This window comes from Leopardus geoffroyi, chromosome A3 (genome assembly GCF_018350155.1).
Source record: "Leopardus geoffroyi isolate Oge1 chromosome A3, O.geoffroyi_Oge1_pat1.0, whole genome shotgun sequence".
NCBI classification, from domain to species: domain Eukaryota; kingdom Metazoa; phylum Chordata; class Mammalia; order Carnivora; family Felidae; genus Leopardus; species Leopardus geoffroyi.
Window position 1 is genome coordinate 87,426,271 of NC_059336.1, and position 19,758 is coordinate 87,446,028.

The 19,758-nt window shown below is 44.6% G+C and overlaps 1 pseudogene; it reads right to left on the reverse strand.

The window, feature by feature from the left end:
• Nucleotides 1-16,996: 16,996 nt before the first annotated feature.
• LOC123579713 lies at nucleotides 16,997-18,826 on the reverse strand (annotated as a pseudogene).
• Nucleotides 18,827-19,758: the final 932 nt, after the last annotated feature.

A 19,758-nucleotide genomic window follows, 5' to 3' on the forward strand; every position in this document is an offset into this window, starting at 1 on the left:
CACCAGAAACCCAGGAAGTTCTCAGAGAGCGGGCTGAGGACAAGGACTTGGGCTGCTGTGCTTCCCGCAGGCTAGTCAGCCCCCGGGGTATGCGGTGTCAGGAATGGCACTGGAACGGAGTCCCCCAGGACAGATGCATGTTGAGGTAGGAAACAATGAGCTGTCAGGAGGTCGGCCAGGACCAGTGCCTTTCAGTTCTGTTGCATGCAGGGGACCAACAACCCTCTAGACTCAAACCAAACTTTCCAGCTTGGCATGATTCCGAAGTCACTCTACCACGCATGTGCAAAGGAGACCTGCTCTACTCCAGAAGGCTCCACCAAAGCCCACCTATGCTTCCATGAGTCTCTCTGGATTATGAACCGGCCTATAGGAAAATTTGGTTTTCAAAAATATCAGTTCTCTTTATCTTCATGAAAATTCAAGAGGAACACAAGCATACACTGTGAAAAGCCTCCCTCATACCCTATCCCCAGCCAGGCCCCTTCCTGGAGACAGTGGCATAACAGGGTCTTATACATGTGACTAGTGGCACCATCTTCCTTCTCAGAAGGGCTCTGCTCTGCTGAGTGAATGGCCCTCTCTGCTCTCCTCTGATCCCCTAAGGAAAGGTTCACATACAGCTTCCTTGACATAGGGCAGATACCATGACTTTGTCCGTTTCCTACCCTCATCCTTTGGGAACTCCCAGGGCACCAGTCCACATGGCTTGTGGTAAGAGTTCACAAAGACCGGGAATGAGTTGCATGAAGGCACATCTCCAGTGTTTCACAGGTGAGACCTTCAACTTTACACTTTTTTCCACCACATATTAACTGAACAGGGTTTATTACCCGTGCAGGGAAAACTTACTATAGAAAACTTACTGTAGAAGAGAAAACCACAATACTGAGAAAAACAAAGATATTCAGAGGGATGAGAGGAAAGGAGGGAAACACTGTGGACAAAACCTTGGCCTCAATACAATAGGGGATTGAGAAAGGGAAGAAGAGCCATCGAGCGTGTCTCATAATGATTGGAGCCTTCCACGGCCTACCATGGGCCTTGACAGGCACTCGGATGTGCACTTCCTTCACACCTGGCCAAGGTGGGGCCGAGGGGAGAGGATTGTGGAGCAGGAATTAATGAGTTATGTCTTGGATCCTACTCAGTTGAGCACGGCCCTGGCAATCTTCTCAGGTGGCTTGCGCATCCCTTGTGGTCAGGCAGGGACAAGATGACTATCTACCTGCATGTGTCAGCCATTTGCCCCTCTTTCTCACCACCACCAGACAAGCAACTATTATTTTTCCTGTTTAATAGACAAGGAAACAGAATCAAGAGTTGGTTCGATGGTTGGTATCAGAGCCACGGCAGGGACCTGAGCCTGTCTGGTTAATCAAGCCTGGGATTCTACGGACCCGCCCCTTTTCGCTGTGCTTGGCTCTTTTGTTCACCTTGATGTTCCTTGATATCCTTTTTGAACTCCATCTGTGTAAAGTAGGGGTTTTCCATATTCCCATGTTAAACTGCAAAACCCCAGGTCCATTTAACAACCTTTCTTTCCATAGGCTGGGATAACAAGTGATAACTATGACCCCACCCCCCCCCCCCGCATGTTTCTCAATCACCAATAATATTTCAAATGTGCGCCAAAAAACAAAGGTGCCTTTCATGTCACTCCCCAATAAAAACAGCTTTACTTTTGGTGCGAATGCTAAATTCTACAGTAGTTTGTTCCTAATGGTGATAAGATTAATTTATTCTCATTAAAAAAAATTTTTTTTAACGTTTTTATTTATTTTTGGGACAGAGAGAGACAGAGCATGAGCAGGGGAGGGGCAGAGAGAGAGGGAGACACAGAGTCCAAAGCAGGCTCCAGGCTCTGAGCTGTCAGCACGGAGCCTGATGCGGGGCTTGAACTCACAGACTGTGAGATCATGTCCTAAGCTGACATCCGACGCTTAACTGACTGAGCCACCCAGGCGCCCCTCATTCTCGTTTTTTTTTTTTTTAATTTTTTTTTTCAACGTTTTATTTATTTTTGGGACAGAGAGAGACAGAGCATGAACGGGGGAGGGGCAGAGAGAGAGGGAGACACAGAATCGGAAACAGGCTCCAGGCTCTGAGCCATCAGCCCAGAAACTGACACGGGGCTCGAACTCACGGACCGCGAGATCGTGACCTGGCTGAAGTCGGACGCTTAACCGACTGTGCCACCCAGGCGCCCCTCGTTTTTAAATGTAGTCCTGATCCCTAGGCACAAACAATAGTTTGAAAATTATATGTATATATCTTTCATATATTCAAACTCAAACAGTAATGGATATTGATCATGGTTCCTGTGCTAATATGTAGAGGAAAACATGGACAAATGCCCACAGACCAAATTATTAAACACACATACGCTCTGTGATGTCAAGTGATAATGCTCACTGCTAACATTTCAAACTGTTCTTTGGCAGCACTTACTGGGCGCCTCCCGTGGTCCAGAGGGCACACAGCATGTGAGCAGAGAAGCCTGAATCAGCCCCACTCTTTCTCCTGGGCAGCTCCTGGAGGTCTGCTGGGCAAGTGACTGACACCTAGCCTGTTCCTATACAAGGACCTTGCTGGGCCATTATAACCTCAAACTTCTCATCCTGTGTGTGCAAACCTTTGCAGCCATTGGAGGAGGGGTCTGAGTAGGAGGGATCTTCCAGAAAAATCCTTCAGGGGGGTCTCAGATCATCATGAGAGGCCTTGTGAAGCTTGTGTACCCAATCTCAGGCTCACTTTGCTATTCTTTTGTCATGGTCCCAGTGGCTTCTAAACTGTGTGTCTCCCTTTGCCTTCACAGTGCTCACTGCAATATTCCAGAATCTGCTTGCTGTATGAGAACATGCCACACACCCAGGCACACACCCCAAAAAGGAAAATGCTAACAACAGTGTAGCAAGCTTCCAAAACAAATAAACTAAAATCTACTCACCAGCCTCACCCATACTTCTTGGTGTCATAACAGCGATGTAGCTAATGGTGGTAAACAAATGCTTAAGGAGGAACAGAATTTTGGAGCAAGAAGCCAACTTTAGGGATGAAAATGAGATCGAGAGAAGTCGTTACCCAGATCCAGGTCTCCGAACTTCTCACCCAGGACCAACTGATGCACAACTATTGGCTCAAGTATACATTTGAGTTTTTCATCTTTTCCAAACGTATTCGTTTTTGATCGCTGCTGTAACAAATTACCACAAACTCGGCAACTTAAAACAACACAAATGTATCATTCATTCTAAAGCTCTGGAGGTCAGGAATCTGAATGGGCTAAAATCACCGTGTCATTAAGGGCTGATTCCTTCTACAGTCTTTCAGGGACAATGCATTTCCTTGCCTTTTCCAGCTCTACGGTTGGCCAGAATTCTTTGACTCCAATCTCGGCTTCCTAACTCTTTTCCCACTCTGACTCTGGACCTTCCGCCTCCCTCTTACAAGGGCCCTTTGATTACAATAGGCCTACTGGGATAATCTCTCCATTTCAAAGCCCTTATCCTAATGAATCTGCAAAGTCCCTTTTGTCATGTAAAGAAACATGTTCACAAATTCTAGGGCTCAGGATGTGGATATCTTTGGGAGACTGTTATTCATCCTACCACATCAAGCAAAAAGAATTCTCTTGTGTTTGTCCAGTTATCTGCTGTCTATAGAAGAATATTTGCAAATTTGTCAGCCCCTCTAAAATGCAAAGCTGGGTAGAGCAGTAGGAAGAAGAAAGCAGTGTTCTGTCTGTACAGTTATAATCCGAGGGCCAACATAAATTAGAAATTGAAGCAAATGACCATGTTCACGAGTAGTATCCACACCTAAGCAGATATTCAACAGTAAAACTGTAAATTTGGCCCCAAATTCTCAGTAACTTGAAAAATACAAACTTGAAAAACTTCCAACAAAATGGGGGAAAAAACCCAAACAATAGACCACCAAATGCATCATTGCCATTAACATGCATGCCTCAGCTAGTGATCTGAGCACTAAATGTTCAGTGTGGTCCAGTAATACGGACACAGGCCCTGCCAATCCACTTCAAAGCAATTTTAATCCTTCCCCAGCACCTCTTACCATCTCAACACTTGGGAGTTTTCCTGCTCAGTATCTTCCTTCAGTGGACATTATGTAGCTAACACATAATCCAAATCCACCTACCCATGTTTATTTTCTTAGGATAAATTCTTAGAAGTGATATTTCTGGGTCAATGGGTAGGCAAGGCATTTTAAAGCCTTATGATGAATATTAACAAATGGCTCATGTAAGCTGTAACAATTTACACACCCAACAATACCAGTCTCCAACCTTATCTACTTTGTTCATCAACCAAGTTGGTTATTTTTAAAAAAAAATTTTTTTTTCAACGTTTATTTATTTTTGGGACAGAGAGAGACAGAGCATGAACGGGGGAGGGGCAGAGAGAGAGGGAGACACAGAATCCGAAACAGGCTCCAGGCTCTGAGCCATCAGCCCAGAGCCTGACACGGGGCTCGAACTCACGGACCGCGAGATCGTGACCTGGCTGAAGTCGGACGCTTAACCGACTGCGCCACCCAGGCGCCCCCCAAGTTGGTTATTTTTATCTTTGCTAATCTGATCAGTGAAAATGATATCTCACATTAATTTGCATTTCTTTGATGATATCTAGCAAGGCTAGATATCTTTTCCAATGTCTGTTGGTCACAGTTGTTATTTTGTGACTTACTTATTCAAATAGTTTGCTTGTTTTCCTATTGGTGTGTTAAAAGTTTTGTTATCTGTTTGTAAGAGTAATTTGCTATTTTTTTTAATGTTTATTTGTTTTGAGAGAGAGAGAGAGAGAGAGAGAGAGAGAATGAATCCCAAGCAAGGCTCTGTGTTGTTGGCACTGAGTCCGATGTGGGGCTCAAACTCACGAACCCTGAGATCATGACCTGAGCCAAAATCAAGAGTCAGACGCTTAACCAACTGAGCCAGCCAGGTGCCCCTAGAGTACTTTGTTATTAGAGATAGGACTCCTCTCTAGGATTCAAATATTGGCAAATATTGCCCATGGGTTTTCTTTACAGTGTTTTTGTGTTTTTCTGGGTGATGATCAGAACATTATAATTTTTATGTACCTATTTTCCTTTATGGTTTCTGTCCTCAATGATCTGATTAGTCCCCGCTTTTAGAAGTTATATAAATATTCACCTATATTTTCTTAGAGAAATTTTACACTTCCACTAAAAAATATTCCCATAACCTAGAACTTTTTTAAGAATGTCATTAGCCTATCCTATTTAACTTTATTTCTTTTTCAATGTTTAGCCTATGACCCCAGAATCATTTGTGACCTTTTCCCTCTTTTCCACTAGGGATGTGGAATGCTACTTTGTATACATCAAACTATTTTGTGTGATTGGCTCTCTTCCGGAGGTTTCCATGTTGACTTGAATGGATCTATTCTTGTGCTGGTGTCACAAAGTTTTAATTAAAGCAGTTTTATATTATTGATTAATAATATTTGATGGTACAAATTCTTCTACCTTTCTTTAAAACAATTTTTTTAATGTTTATTTTTGAGAGAGAGAGAGTGCGCCCGCGAGCACGAGCAAGGGAGGGACAGAGAGAGAGGGAGACACACAATCCCAAGCAGGCTCTGAGCTGTCAGCACAGAGCCCGATGTGGGGCTCGAACCCACAAACCATGAGATCAAGATTGGAGCTGAAGTTGGATGCTTAATCGACTGGGCCACCCAGGCACCCCTCCTTCTACTTTTCAAATCAACATTTTCTTGTGCCTTATTTATGAAGGCAAACTTTAGAAACCTTTAGTCAAATTTCTGCTACCTGTTCTGAAAGACTAGAACTCACTTAAATTTCTAAAGTAATAATGGGAAGAACGAACAATTTTAGAACATTGCACTTTCCTATCGAGGCACAGGTCCCTGTATTTAAATAAATTATCTCAAAAGGAAAGTTTTATGGCTTTCGTCAAATAGATTCTGAACAGCTTCTGAAGTTCACTCCTACATAGTCTACAGTCTATTTCACAACCATCTTGAAGGTGATCTTCCCCAGCATATTTTTAACTGGTTTATAGGAAAACCACGGATTGTTTATTTTCTTACTTGCACCCTGCTAAATACTCTTAATATTTCTGCTAGGCATTCTGGTAGTTTGTATTCCTCAGGTATGTAATTATATAGTTTGTAAAAGCAGCAATTTATTTCCTTTCCGACCAGAGTTTACTGAGCACCTTTTGTCAGACGCCTAGTCTACAGAGTCAGGTGCTGCACGGATCTCAGCAACATGGCGGAGCTGCCCTCCACGGCCACGTGGGTGAGCCCCAGAAGCTCCTGTCGCTGGGGGCAGGATTGCTACCAGAGGCTCATCGATGCTGTCTGGAGCTTGGCTCTGCTGTTTGCTGCCACAATTACTTTCATTGTTTTGTTTTCCAAAAACTAGACTTTAAGACATGCCTTACTTCTCAAATAAGAATCATCCAAAATCCCCACGCTCAAGCAGATGTCTGCAACTCTTCCCAAAATATGCTTCTGTCGGAGTATTTCTTTGTTACCACCGAGTTCTTTTGCACAAAACTATGGGAAATGACCTGTTTTCATGGCCCATGGACAAAAAGTTTTAAGCCATAAGAATAAGCAAAATACTTATTACTAACAAATCTACAAAGTTACAGAATGAGGCAAAAATTTAAGATTGAACTGTAACTTTAGACCCGACTGTGGCACAAACTTTTGCAGGCAGGTAGACTAAGTTCAAATCTCAGCTCTTTTTACTAATTCTGACCTCTTTTTACTAATTTTTACTAATTCAAAACCCTCTGGGCCATAGTTTCCTCATGTATCAATAGTGAATGTTATAAAAACATGATGTAAAGCACTGGGCCAGGCTCGGTATTAATTCATTCACTCACTCACTCAAATATCAAGTGCCATCTGTGTGCCAAGCACTGTACTGGGTGCTACATGAATGAACCAGACAGACAAGATCACCACCCTCAAGGAACTTAGGTCTACTGGGGGAGGCAGACAAATGATAAGTAAACAAACAAATGAAATAATGAAAGCGTTAGAGACAGCAGTGAGCACTTGGAATTGACATGAACAGAGGTGGGACAGAGAGCTGCTGTAGGATGTTACCATTAGGGAAGATGTCTCTGAGAAGGGGAAGCAGGTCTGAGGTCCGAAGGGCACAAATGGGTCAGTCGTGGGGGAAACTGGGGAAAGAGCATCCTAGGCAGAAGGAGTATCAAGTGCAGAAGCCCAGAGACAGAGAGGTGTCCAACACATGGGAGAAAAGGAAAGGATGCCAGAGAGCTGGAGTATAGAGAGGAAGGAGGACAGACTGCTAGCTGCAGCCGGGGAGGTGAGGCGGGGGATGCATGCAGCAGGAGACTGCCTGGGTCTTACTCTGAAAGCACATTGCTTCTGCGGTTTTTTTTTTTTTTTAATTAATTAAATTATTTTGAGAGAGAGAGGGAAAGAGAGAGAGAAAGCATGAGTGAGTGGGGGAAGGTGGGGGGAGAGAGACGGAGACAGAAAGGGAGGGAAGGGAGGGAGAGGGAGAGGGAGAAGAAGAGACAATCCTAAGCATGCTCCATGCTGTCAGTGCAGAGCCTAACATGGGGCTCAATCCCATGAACTGGAAGATCATAACCTGAGTTGAAATTGAGTCAGACACTCACCCTACTGAGCCACCCAGGCACCCCTGCTGTCGTTCTTATAACTGATGGTGACACGTGGAGATACTGCACTGGATTGTAATTTAAATCAGAAACTCAAATACATGTTCAACTCTGTCATTTGCAAGAAAGTATACCACAGAGACATACAGAGGCTCATTTTAAGATTGCTAAGCATTTCTGTTTCATTCAATGAGTCTCCAGTATCGATTTTAGACCTAATGTCAGGCACAAATCAATGAAAAAAAAACAAAAAAACAAAAAACTGCACCTATGTGGCAGGTGGAATAGGGAAAAGCTGCACCAGCAGTCCCTGCTGACAAAGTGCAAGCTCCCTGAGCATCTTTCCCTTTGGGCACACTGCATTCCAGCCCCTCTGACTTCCGATTAAGAGCCCATGGTAGTGGGGAGGCTCCGACTGCTGCATAGGAAGGAAGTGGGGTCCAGCTTTTGGACAGGCCAGGGTGGCCAAAATCTGATGATGGACATCAAATCTCCACTGCCAAGGACCTCAGTAGTATTAGTCATTCCAGTAAGAATCGTTTCCAAGGATCTATAATATCACAGCCGTTTAGGCTGAGGGATTCGTTCGATCCTTTTATAAGCCCACGATTCACATCACATGCACAAATCTGTATTTTTTATAAGCAGGATTGCATTTATTTCTTGCGAGGGACTCGTGCATTGTTCTGACTTGAAAACTGTTGGACATGAGAGGAAAAATAATTAAAAACAGCTTACTTCAGCATTAACTCTTAGCTCTGTCAATGGAAGAAAGCCAATGTGGTATTTTTGTAACTAAAGAAAGCCTACTTCTGAGGCAATTTCCAGGTGACGGAACAGAGGCATTTCAAGAAGTTGTTTGCAAACCAGTTGTTAGACCTCAGGATCTAACCTAACACCAAATATTAAATCACAGGAAACAACATATTATAAAGAGTGGGTGAGAATGCTAGAGCAACTCACCAAAGCTGGTATTACCCTACCCCTCAAACACAGAGCTGCCGAATCTGCCAGTCCCGATGACACTGCTCTGGGACAATGCCTTGGAGACCCATTTTCTGAGTATATGGATTTCCTATGCTGCTCGACCTATTGGAGAGCAGGAAAGGGCCTCCCCCAGGGCCATGATGCTTGCTGTCTGTCCTGGCATGGGACTGGGGGTCAGTGGGGAATGAGCTACGGGAAGAGGTTGGAAATAGGGTTGTAATGAATTATAGGCATAAGACACAGGTCTTGGACTGAAGGGAGTGTGAGGGGAAGGGGCCTTGGAAAGGCTATGGCAGAACAAAAGCCCTAGGCTAAGGATTCTGGAATAGGCCATGGAGAGGAAGATAGAGGCAGGGAAGATGTTTTTCTCCTTCCCTTTCTCCCCTTTATCAGCAACATCAGCAGAAGGGAGGGAGAAGGGACCGCCCATTTACTGACTGTAAGAGGAGGCAGAAGGCAGAGGTGGAGAGGACACTTTCCTTCTTCCCTGGCTTTGTGTGGGGGAGGGAGTAAACGGCATGTGCATATAAGAGTGTATACAAACCCAGTTTATCTAAATGTCCATACCTGCCAGTGAATAATAATAGCCAATTTGTTCAATACTGTAGTTAACAAATATTTTCACATTTGTTTGATCTTCACTACTATTGACAGATACGCAAACTGAGGCTTAGTCAGTATTATAGTCAGGATTCAAAGGTCTTTGCTCTTTTTCTTACCCCTGTGGCTTTCCACCCTGGACATGTACTAGAATTCCCTAGGAAGACTGAAAAATTACTGATGCCTGGACTCTCCCCTAGCCCCTGTGAATTAGGATCTCTGGGGGTAGGGCTAGGGCCTCAGTGTTTTTAAAATTCCCCAGGATGGGGCACCTGGGTGGCGCAGTCGGTTAAGCGTCCGACTTCAGCCAGGTCACGATCTCGCGGTCCGGGAGTTCGAGCCCCGCGTCAGGCTCTGGGCTGATGGCTCAGAGCCTGGAGCCTGTTTCCGATTCTGTGTCTCCCTCTCTCTCTGCCCCTCCCCCGTTCATGCTCTGTCTCTCTCTGCCCCAAAAATAAATAAACGTTGTAAAATTCCCCAGGCAACTATAATGAGCAGCTAAGGATGAGAACTCCTGGCCTACCCAATGGCCCTCAAACTTTAGTGTGAATGTGGGTCACCAAGGGAATTAAAAATGTAGATTCCTGGACCTCACTTCGAGATTCATATTAGGCTTGTGTAGCAATATACACGTTTCTCTACTTCTAGGCATGCAGAAGTGTTGGTCTTCCTCAACCTCTGGAAGTTTGGAATAGCCACATAAGTGCTTCAGGCAATGAAAGGTGAACACTAAAAAGCGACACATATTGGGGCGCCTGGGTGGCTCAGTCGCTGGGGCGTCCGACTTCAGCTCGGGTCATGATCTCGCTGCTCGTGGGTTTGAGCCCTGCGTCGGGCTCTGTGCTGACAGCTCAGAGCCTGGAGCCTGCTTCAGATTCTGTCTCCATCTCTCTGCCCCTCCCCTGCTCGTGCTCTGTCTCTATCTCTCTCACAAATATGAAAAATAAAACTAAAAAAAAAAAAGTGACACATATCTGGGTGAGAGTGTCAACCACTGTCACTAGATCTTACATCCCTCTTGCTGATATGAAGGTCTAACCTGAATCATCAGTTTCCCTGGAGAGTGACCCAGGGCCCACAGTACACTCTGAATTAAACTTTTGCTATGAAGGTAATGACGTGTGTCACTGCGGCACAACCTAACATTTCCTGACAGAACCTGTTGGTCTGAAGTCTGGTAATATTACTTTTTATAAACATCGGGGTGATTCTTATGCTAGCAGCCTGTGGCCTCCACTTTTAGAAGTAAGCCCAATGCTGGGTTAACCTCCTGTGTTTCACGTCTTTGCGTGTGCGTTTCAGGTCTTTATACAGAAATTGGTTGAGCTCAGGGAGAGAGGATTCACTGATTTGTTAAACTTTTACTGTGCACTCACCCATGTCGGGCACTGATTTAAGTGTTCACCTTAGAAACAGATGAATAAGGCAGGCACCCCTGTCCTCTAGGAGCAGACCAGAAGAGAAAAGGCAGCAGGGGGGAAATACTAAATATTTAAAAAAACAAGGGGATGGGACAGAAGAGGGATACATTAATTTTGCCTGAAGATAGACAGAGCAGCTTTGTGAAAGGGGAGGTATAGGACCTAGATCTTAAAGGACAAGTCAACACAGCCTAAGCAGAGGATGTTCATGGGTACAGCTATGCAAGAAAGCATTAGACAGCTAAGTTGGCGCAAAACAACGGGATGAGCTTGAGGAGAGATGGCCCAAGGGGCTGGCATTCAGGGATGGAGGGAAGTGAGAGGGAACAAAGGTAATGCAAGGTTCTAGAGCCCTGCTGTCCAGTAGAAACAAATGTGAGCCACCTAGGTGATTTCACACTTTCTAGAAGCCACCTTTAGGGGGAAGAAAAGAGTGAGATGGATTTGAATATTTAACCCAGCATAGTCAACATAGTGTCATTTCAATAAGCCACCAATATAAACATTAGTAAGAGTGCATAAAAAGAAGCATGAAGAAACAGTCTTCAACATCCAGTGTACATTGTGTATTTTTAACACACCTCAATTTGGACTAGCCACATGGTAAGCGCTCCGTGGCCACTTGTGGCTGCAGTGCTGAACCGTTCAGCTCTTGACAGCTGCCAGAGGCTTCTAAAGACACACTTTTCTTTTCTTTTCTTTCTTTCTTTCTTTCTTTCTTTCTTTCTTTCTTTCTTTCTTTCTTTCTTTCTTTCTTTCTTTCTTTCTTTCTTTCTTTCTTTATTTTTTCAACGTTTATTTATTTTTAGGACAGAGAGAGACAGAGCATGAACGGGGGAGGGGCAGAGAGAGAGGGAGACACAGAATCGGAAACAGGCTCCAGGCTCTGAGCCATCAGCCCAGAGCCCGACGCGGGGCTCGAACTCACGGACCGCGAGATCGTGACCTGGCTGAAGTCGGACGCTTAACCGACTGCGCCACCCAGGCGCCCCCAGACACACTTTTCTAGGGCATCTGCCTGGCTCAGTCATTGGGACATGCGACTCTTGATCTCGGGGTTGTGAGTTCAAGCCCCACGCTGGGTGTAGAGCTTACTTTAAAAAAAAAAATGTACTTTCTTCAAGGAGGATACACTGAGCACTGGGCACTCGTTCACTTAAAAACAAAACTCAGTACCCTCCATGTGTCATATTTTTAACTATATAAGCCTTTGAACACCAATAAAAATACAGGGATATTTAAAAATATTATCATTGTCAAAGCCCTCTCCCCAAACAACATCTTGGTTCAGGAGATTATATTTACTCACAAATTATAGTACTTAAGCCAACTTTAAGAAAATAAGTCAATTTGCAGTATTAATGGCAAAAGCACACCTTTTAAGACTTTTTTACAAGAGTACACTATTTGGATAGCTCAGTAGTATCAACACTCTTTAGCCAAGGTTGAGAATTTTAACTTGAAGAGGGACGAGCAGCGGGGGAAGACCTGTTCAGCTGAGCTCCTTCCCTCAAGCGCAGTAAAAACAGGCTGTCGGGGGCCTCCTCCGCTCTCTCCTAATCAGAAGTGCCCTTCGTCCTTTTAGAGAAGCCAACTGTGGGCATAACCGGCACAAGACATGCCATCGTGCATATGGGTAACAGGAGGCCTAGATGTTTCACTGTGTTTCAGAATCCTTAACAAACATTAAACTTAACTTGTTAAAAAACGGTCTGGAGGCTGTACTCCTTTCCATGGTTCACAGACAAGAGATCCTGGATTCTGAATCCATCAAGGATCCTCTCAACACACATCCTCAAGCCCTCCATCATGGCTGAAGTGATTTCCAAACCAGGAAGACCTTCCCTTCAGCAGAGCACAGATGAAAGATTCAGCCTTGCAGCGCCCTTCTTCAGTCCCCTCAGGCAGGGTAGCCTGTGGTGGGCCCTTCCTGCCACTGCTCGATTTATAATTCTAGTGGACAGTCATCTAATTCAGGTTACCCTTTGCAGTTCTATCCCTCACCCCCACCACTTAAAGGCCCCGAGGGCAGGGGCTGTCCGTTGTCTGTCTTTGGTGCCCAGCACAGCCCTCCACAGTAAGTCCTCACATTCAATCATAAGAATCTTAAAATATTCTTAACATAAGAATCCTGAAACAAAGAGAAAAAGGGAGAAAGAAAGAAAGAGAGAGAGAAAGAGAAAGAAAGGAAAGAAGTTAGATAGATACATTCAACTCAAATTGGGCCAAAGATCCCTCCAGTATAATATCCCCTTTCTCAAGGGTACCAAAGAACTAGTTTTTCTTTTTTTGAAAAGATAGGATTTTCTTCCACGTTGTCACCTGGATGGTTAATCCCAAGAGCCACTGAATCCCAACCTTCAGCTCCTCAATTAGGTATACTCTCGGCTTAACTGTCTAATTATTTTCCCATCTTTATGCATTTCTAACCTGTGCTCCCACTTAGATTCTTAAATCATTACAATCAAAAGGGGAATTAGGAGCGCACTGTTCTCATATAAATCACTATAAATAGTCCCTACATGTGATCATCATCTTCTCCCTGAACCCTGCCCATGATGTGACAGCAGCCTGTTCAGACTTCAAACAACGGTGTCCAAGGGCTTCCGTGAAGCAAGAGAGAATGTGAGATCCTCAGGCAAGTGACCACACCATTTTCCCTTCTGGGGTCCTGTGACACGTGTCAGGCACCTGACACAGGAAGCCAAGAAGTTCTCAACCTTCTCTACCCTCTGGTGCCTTGGCTGACCTCCAGCATTTCCACATGGTGGCTCTCCAATTTCCTTCTGTTCCTCCTAAATCTCACCGCTCAGAAAGAGAGCACACCATCCCACGCTTCCCCTGTCACCAAAGGGGCAGACCGTTTCCTCTGCATTGGGTGCTGTAATTCTGAAAGCAAAGCTGCACTTTTCAGCATCTACTGGAGGGGCAGGTTCTAGAACATCACTTCCCAGTGGCAAAATGGGGCTTCCCCTGACCTGCACTGTGCATCAAGGGCACGCTCCTGAGCACTGAGTTGTGAGGCTGACCCTGCCTCGGACTGGTCCGCCTTCAGACTCTAATCACATCCCTGCCACCAAGTGGCTCAGGTCATCTTGGTATTTCAGATACCATTTCTCACACAAACGTTACTGCTTTCTCACTCGGTCTTTGTAAATCTAAACAAAAAGATTCATGTAACAGATACACAGAACTTCCTATGCACCTGGCACTGTTCAAATGCTTTACATAGGTCATCTCATTTAATCCTCATAATGGCCCTATGAGGTAGGCTCAGTTGTTGTCTCCACTTTACAGATGGGGAAACTGAGGCACAGAGCGGTTAAGGAGCTCCCCCAAGGTCACAGTCCTCAAGGGGCACGGTTAAGGCTCAAACCACGGCTGTTTGGCTCTAGCCTATACTGCAACCACTGTGCTATCAGATTCATAGGATTTTTATTTTAAGCACCCTGCCATCAAGCCGAACTTAAATAGATGAAAAAAGGCATGATTCCCTCACCTGCTAATGAGAAGCTGAAATCAAGGAAAGCATAAGCTCTGAACAATGTGAGAATTTCTAACCTAGCAACCACCCCCCCTGGATACACAGCCCAGGCAGCTAGCAAGTGGGGGCACTGCACATAGCCTGAGAAGACTGTGTTTTCATCCCTATGGGCTGTGTGAGCTTGGGGTCCTACAGGTTTATTCCCCTGTGTTTCATATGCCTAATAACACTGTTGTTTTAGAGAAATCTATGAAAAAGATTCTTTTAAGAGACACCTATCTGTGACTAAGTATTTGTATACACTGTGAAACATGCACTACAGTAAGTCTAGTAGCCCTTGTCACCATATAAAGTCACATAATATGAAATACAATGTTATGGACTGGATTCCCCATGCCATCCATTATATCCCTATGACTTATTTAACACTTGAAGTTTGTACCTTTTGACTCCCTTCTTCCATTTTGCCAGTGCCCTCCTCTGGGGCAACCACCAATCTGGTTCTCTGCATCTATGAGTTTATTTGTTCATTTGTTTTGTTTTTTAAAATTCCAAATACAAGTGAAATCATATAGCATTTTCACTCTCTGGCTTAGCTCACTTAGCATAATATCCTCAAGGTCCATCCATGTTGTTGCAAATGGAGAGAATTCCTTCTTTTTTATGGCTGAGTAGTATTTCACTGTGTGTGTGTGTGTGTGTGTGTATGTGTGTGTGTGTGTGTGTGTGTGCATACACACACACACACGCACACACACACACACACACCTCTTCTTTATCCATTCTTCCATCAGTGGATACTTTGGCTGTTTCCATATCTTAGCTATTGTAAAGAATGTTGCAATGAACACAGAGGTGCATATATCTTTTCGAATTAGTGTTTTCATTTCCGATAAATACTCAAGTAGAACTGTTGGATCGTAGGGTCGTTCTATTTTTATTTTTTCTATTTTTTGAATTTTTAAAATGTTTCTTTACTTTTGAGAGAGAGAGAGAGAGAGAGAGAGAGAGAGAGAGAGAGACAGATGATCCAAAGCAGGCTCTCCACTGACCGCACGGAACCCGACGTGGGGCCCGAACTCACAAGCTGCAAGATCATGACCTGAACCAAAGTCAGACACTCAACTGACTGAGCTATCCAGGCACCCCCTATTTTTAATTTTTTGAGGAACATCCATACTGTGTTCCACAGTGGCTGCAACAATTTACATTCCCACCAGTAGGTTCTTTTTTCCACATCCTCACCAACACTTGTTATTTCTTGCCTTTTGATAGCAGCCACTCTGACGGGTATGAAATGGTACCTCACTGTGGTGTGTCACACACTTTTGATGTTCAGATTGGGTCTTTATTCTGGAAAAGGTTGGGGAGTACTAACCTTGGGAAACTGTGTGTAATGACAACTGCAATATGGATGTCATTTGGTTGGATGAGCGTCTGGGTTTCTAGAGCCTTTCACTGTGCTGGGCTGTGTTTCTTTAACAGGGTATCAGGTGGAAAGCCTGCTAGCCCCAGAATTTTATCAAGTCTCCCCTTGAGTGTTGTGTGATTCCTGATTCTATTGCCATTTGTCCTGCCTCAGAACACCAGGAAGAGTCACTGTGACAGACTTCATAGCAAGATCTAACACCTTCCCCTTTCAAGATTCTAAAAATGCCTTTCTGAGACGTACTGTGTAAGGCAAGGAGAGGTGTTCATTATATCCCAAGTCCCCAAAGACAGGATGCAAAAAGGCCCAGAAAAAGAGATTCTTAGTCCGGCTGCCAAATGACAGTTGGGAAGAAAAAGTTTCCCCTTCTGAACCCCAGGCTACATGGAACCAACATGTGAGCAGAATTAAGACAGACCTCTATTCTATTTCAGCTTATCTGTTTTTCCCCTCGTTTAAAACAGCGCTAGCATGCTTTGGCGTTCAAGAAACATTTTAGTCAATGCAACCTGTTGAAAAAAATGTCCAGATATAGAAATTACCTCCCATTACACATCCTGATAAAAGAGTAAGGCCATAACTTTCAAGTCAGGAAATTAAGAAGAAAGATTTGGAAGGAGTCAGCAAATCAAACAGCTGCTGAGCCTGCTAAGGAGGACATCTGAGCCTGGCTGGATTAGCTAAAGGTCCCTTCATTAGTAAATAACTGGACCCTCCAGGCTGTTCCCAAACTCAGAAGTTGGAGGCTTGTGCCTGGGCTCTCAGAAAATAAAGCTGATCCCTTATCCCAAGCTATCATGTTCATCATTTCACTAGAGGCAAAGATAATGAGAAAGAGGATCTTTTGAGGTGATGGGCTGAGTTCTGAGGTGTTTGATTCTCTTTACCAAGCTCTCCAGTGAATGCTAGAAAGTCTGTTGTGGACTCCCAGAACCAGCACTGTCCAGCTGAGGAAGAGCGAGAGTTGCAGGGAAGGGAAGTGCCGTTGCCCTCAGGAGAACGCACCGTAGCCTACGAGGCCATGTACCATTGGCTTCTTCCCACTGGGCCTTAGCACCATATGGCTGAGGACTAAAAGTGCAGATTTCTGGACCACACTGGGGCGGGGCCCCGGAACTGGAGCTTCAGCAGTCACCGGGAGGACTCTTTCACACGCAGAAATGAGAACCACTGCCTGAGGATGCCACTCCAGGGGGTAAAAGCAGTGTGAGGATACAGGTCTTGCTTCACAATATGCGCATCACCAATCATATACTGAGTACAGAAGCAACAGCAGTTCACACTTCGAGCACCTACTGTATGCCCACATAGCTTCAAGTGCTTGCCGTGTAAGCTCTTCATCGTCAGAAGAACCCTACGAGCAGGTGCTACGACCATTCCTATGTTATAGATAGAGAAGCTGAGGTATAGACAGGTTAAGTAGTTAAGGTCTCACGGCTAGTAAGGGGCAGAGGTAGAATTTGAACTTAGCCTGTCTAGTTCTAGAGTCTCACATTCTAGAGACTGACCCCAAGGCCAGGAGCCCAGAAAGACCCCCCTTCTCTGTTGAAACTCAGAGGTATCAGGTACTTAGCATCTCTGCAAAGTAGATCAAGATCTAGGAGCCAAAGGGCTACTGGAGAAGAGTTTGGAGAAGCACCCCCAGAACTGGGAGGTGAACTGGTGATTGTCCTATCAGGGCCCATCTCTCCAAACAGCAAGGTCTCTGCAGGGCCTGCTGTGCCGAGGAGCAAGGTGTAGGCTTCAAGCTGCAGGGAGCAGGCAGCCCTCAAGCAGGCCGGGAGGGCAGGTCCCCATGCTCCAGAAACAGCAACACCACTTGGGACTTAGTGATAGCAGCAGGCGCCGGGCAAGACAGACGTGTCTGCGCTCAATCCATGCTGACCCACAGACCTGCAAACAGACAGGAGCTACTGCCTTTTCTGTCCTTTAAAAAATCTAGCCAACCCCTTTCCTGATTATGGTATTAAAATATGCCCATTGCTGACATGATAGAAAAATAGGAAAGTACAAAGGAAATTAAAATCACCTATATTCCCATTAGCCAGAGGTAATTCCTCTCCCAGCCTGACCACAGCAGCTGGGTGACCGCTTGACCAAGGAAGACAAGACAAACCTGATTCTCTCTCTGGAGACTCTGAGTTAAGAGGCACAGAGATGGGAGGAGTTGGTACAGAATGATCTCTGCAGTAGGTACAGGGTGTACAAACGGCTATAGCTGAGGATCTCCTGGCTCCTGCATTCCTTGGGCCAGGCTGTGCAGCATTTCCAGTGATTCTGTGAGGGCTGATCCCTTAAAAATCAAGCCCCTTTTACCTACACTGATGTGTAGTCAGGTTCTGTTCTTGCAACACAAGGTGCCTGACAGAGTCAGGAGAATGACCAATCACAGGGAAAGCCAGCTCAGTACCACGGGCCACGCTGAGCAAGATGCAATTTTTTTCCCCCTTCAAATCAATATACAGCTTTTATTCCACATTTAAAATATCAAAATGCTGAGGAATCAGCCAGGATTTTGCTGTCTCTGTAGCTGGACAACCTAGATCTTATTTATTGGACTGCTGAACTGTTCCTTTTTCAGAAACATAGACACCATCCAAACATTTTCTGCTTTGTTTTTAACCATTGTGGCTTGCTGAATCAAAGCAGCTGAATTTGATACAAGTTCAGCATTGTTTCCTTCAAGAATTAACTCATCTTTCCGGGCTTGAGATACTAAATGAGCAACTCTTGGCCCTGTCTAAACCCCATGGATGTATTTTTTGCCCAAGAAATTTTGGATTTCTACAAAAGAACTATTCTCCTGACTAACGACGTTGATGGGGAAGTGGGCATACACAGACCTCATCTTGTAATGGAAGCCCAGTGTAACACTTGATCATGTTCTGTACATGACTACAGACAGTGTGAACGGTAGCCGATTCCCTTTTATTTCTCCACTGTTTGTCAACCCGGAGCCTTTTCTTTTTTCCTTCAGAGAAGACTGAGTTCTACACTGATGTGACTGAAGTCCTTCCACAGGCTCCTCTGGGGCCCTTCACAATAACAGCGGGGCCCTTCAGAGAGATGTTGATGTTTTCTGGAGTGATGGCTGACAAGGTCTTCGTGCTCACAGTAGATGCAGGAAAAAAAGAAAAAAGGAGCAAGACACAATTTAACAAAGAATAAAAAGTAGAAGGTGGCACTTTGATTAAAACTGGGAAGTCTGAGGGGCTCCTGGGTGGCTCAGTCGATTAAGTGTCCGACTTTGGCTTAGGTCATGATCTCGCGGTCCTTGGGTTTGAGCCCTGCATTGGGCTCTGTGCTGACAGCTCAGAGCCTGGAGCCTGCTTTGGATTCTGTGTCTCCCTTTCTCTCTGCCCCTCCCCTACTCACACTCTGTCTCTCTCTCAAAAATAAATAAACATCAAAAAATTAAAAAAAACATTTTTTTTAAGGTAAGTCTGAATATAACAAAAGCAGGTGTTTTCTTCAAAGAAATCCATTTTGGTAGATTGTCTCTGTTGATGCTCTTCTCTGAGATGTAAAAATCATCCACTTTAATCTACCTACCCTATGCCCCCTGATGGCAGGGCTCATTTACTTCTCACACGTATCCCCAGGGCCTAGCCCCATGTCCAGGAGGAGGTAGTACTCAATCAATGTGTGCTAACAAATGCCCACAGCTAAGAAGTGGGAGAACAGGAAGCCTTCTATGGGCCCTGATGTTTTTGAAAATCCACAAGTTGCGTCGCTTGCCTTGTTTCTTTCGAAGATGGCAGATGGTCTCTTACCTGAGCTCGGCTTAAATCAAGCCCCTGATTTACATAGCCCCATTCTCTCCTAAAATCATCTAGATCAGCGTGCAAAAACATAGTGAGTTAGCTAGTCTGGTTTACCAGCCCATTTCTGTTTTTACCAGGTAAGCCAACTGTTTACCCACAGGACATTTGTGTTTTGTTCCCAAACCTGTTTATGTTGGTTATACTCACTGTATTTACGTAACTTAATTATACATTACATAAACTAATGAATTGTCTGTGTATAAGTGGTTGTTTCTATTGTAAGTTCACTGTTTTGGAAAGACTTGATAAAGGTGAATAGATTAAAAGAACTGCTTTAAATTAGAGGTGAACAAGTCAGCTATAAAAAAATAGGTATATGATGGGGAGGGTAATATACAGGT